Here is a 3302-nt window from a genome sequence, read left to right on the forward strand (position 1 = left end):
TATTTTTCTTTTGTTTTTCCCGGCGCTTTTGAAAACCACTGTTGGAAATTTAAATTTTGACCTCCCAATGCACCAACGATATTCACTTTCTGATCGAACAAGATACTGAAGTTGAAAATCGTAGCATTATTTCGACTACTTATCGTGTACACAGACACAAAAAAAATAAAAAAAAATAAAAAATTATAAAATAAAAAAATAAAAAAATAAAAAAAATAAAAAACACACATCATTGTAAAATCAATACATTCTTCGTTCCACTCAGAATCTAAAACCTGGAATAACTATTTTAGTTATTTTGTTGTGATTGTAATGATTGTATAATATTATATGTGGGTACTTGAAACTTCTAAAGTATACTATTATATATCTATGATAGTACCACAGTTTGTTGTTGATGTTTAACGCGTTACCTAATGGATATTGTCATATGATTAATTTGGAATTTATTATTGATACTTATTATAGGTCAATTTTTTTTTAATACTATAGATAAGTATACCTACCTATAATAGGTATGTCTAATACCCAGACTGACAAACTGTCTCCGCTCAGACTCGTTTTTCTTATACACTGATATTATATCATTGAATTCAAATTTAATACTATCCATTATACAGTGACCCACTTGTAACCTACTGTACAGCAGAGTGACATCCACTTACCCACCTTTTTTAAATTCATATTTTATGTGCCTACATGCTTGCATATTTATTGTTTTTTTAGAGCTACAAGATCTCTGCCCTAGTAATATTTAAGCACCCAGCCACGTTAAACATCAAGCAGTCACCGTATATTATATAATATATTACTGAAAAATTACCAATGATTACACTACAAATAAAAAATAAAGGTGGACAAATGGGCCGCTATACAATAGGCAGTTGTGTAGAGAAGTCACTGTAATGGATGTGTTAAATTTGAATTTAATGATATAAAACCACTGTGTACGAAAAATGATTATGAGTGAAGACGGTCTGTCAGCGTAAATATGAATAAGTATATTTTATGGTATTATTATGATTAAAGTATTTTATTTTACTATTAGGTAGACATTAATACTACAATATGTTAAAAAAAACATTTTATTCATGTTTAACATCATTAAATTTATTTAAAGTTGTCTAGAAATTGTATAGAATTACTAGTTAGGTAGTTTACGTACTACAATCTTAAATTATTGAGAACAGTTAAAGTATTTAGGCAGATATAAAGTTATTATTTCGTTATTAAAATTAAAATGTTATTTAACCTCTTTTATAACACTACGGTCTAATACAATTGTTAAACAATATTAATAACTATTATGTATATTAAAATAAAAGACCTTTCTGGTTTAAAACGAATATGACATTCGACAATGTAGGTATCGTCGTAAAGTTTACGATAAATAAGTGATAATAATATTATATTATATCAATGATTTGGAGCTTGGATTGTTAAAAAAATATGTCCAATGCGTGAATTATGGCCTATTACGGTCTATCACTATAAGTAACTATATTATAGTACCTACCTTTCATATTTGATTTATATAAAAGAATTATCAATATAAACGAGTAAACGACGCACAAAATAACTTTGTATGAAGTCCGTGAAGTTAGCGGGGACATGAAAAGCACTAATTCCCGGTATACTACCAAATAGTATTAATATATCAACGGTCAAACAAACATATTATTAAGTATATTATATAATATTATATTATTGTAATGATATCGATGTCATGTCATTGATCAGATCAAAAGCGTAAGGACTAAGGAATAAGTACAATATTATTTATTTTTTAATTCAGATAATATAGAAATTTAAATAGTTATTCGTAATAATTTTCAATAACATACAAAGCCAACAATTATTACGGAGCAACAATTTAATATATTATATATAAACCTCCATATATTATAATAATAATGTAGCAAATAACTATAATATTATATTTTAATACCATTTACATAGAGCTGACTTTTTAAGTACTGATAATATTATTAAAACTGTAATATGCATAGAAGTTTTATAATAAATTATACATTTTTTTTCATTATTTCTTTTGAACTACAACGTAATATCATAGATATGACCATTACTATCTCGGGTCAAATCCGTGTGTACAGAAAAAATCATTTAATTTATAAAATTAGCTTATAACCAATGTTAAATGAACTGTAATCTTATAATGTGTAGACCGAAAATTATTTTTCTTTTAATGATATGCTGTACAGTCACGAGGTCTATAAATGATCGTTTTATATTTTAAGAAAAACAAAATAAAATATTATTTGCTAAATGCTCATTCGAAGATTTTTTTAATACTATAGTATACATATTGTGTATAATATGAATATAAATATGTTGTACAATGAGTTTAGCTGCAGTGACTTGTATGACGAATAACTTTTACATATTATTAGGTGTACCTACAACAAGTATAGTGGGTGATGGGTCACCGACCACTGTAATACGTATGTGTTAAAAATCTTAAATATCATTAAAATATAAAATCATTGGATACGAAAAGCAATTCTGAACAAAGACGATCTGTCACCCTATGGTCTATGCCTAATATTACTTTACATATTTTAAGATCAAATTTGGATGAAATTAGACATTTAAACGAAGAATAACAATTTTAGATATTTTGTTGTAATTTAAAAGTATTATTCGTGGGTAGGTACTTGAAACTTTAAAATTATATTATTATATTGCATACACACACACGCAATGACATTTTGAAATGCAATTTTTGCATGATAAAATGAATATAATATACATGTTACAATATTTGTATTTAAAATGCATAATTGGAAAGGCTGGTCCTAGCTAAAAAATAAATATTTAAAAATAATGCATACGACTCAAAATATAAAATTATAATATTTAGTTTAGAGCCTAGAGTCTAGAGTTAGACGATTACAGACAAATAATTAGGATTAGCTAGGTACATTATTATTTATTATATAATATGACTAACTAATAATAATAATAAAAAAAGCGTCGAAACAGGCGTTATGGTAGTAGCCAGTAAGATAACCGAGAAGAAAATAGAAATTAATTGTTCACACAAATATACAAAATTAACTAGGTGACAAAAGTATAAATTAATTCACAGCTACAAAATAATTTTTTTAACTGTCGTGATTTTGACGAATTTTGTCAAAATTTGAACTTCAAACGCTTTAAAAATCCATGTGGATTCACGATCAAATAACTGTTAATATTTGTAATGGAGAAATCTTAGACCTATTAAATGTTCAAACCTTATATTTAAACATTTAAATATAAATGACATTTAACTAGGGTAC

The sequence above is a fragment of the Acyrthosiphon pisum genome, chromosome X, assembly GCF_005508785.2.
Source record: "Acyrthosiphon pisum isolate AL4f chromosome X, pea_aphid_22Mar2018_4r6ur, whole genome shotgun sequence".
In the NCBI taxonomy this organism is placed as follows: domain Eukaryota; kingdom Metazoa; phylum Arthropoda; class Insecta; order Hemiptera; family Aphididae; genus Acyrthosiphon; species Acyrthosiphon pisum.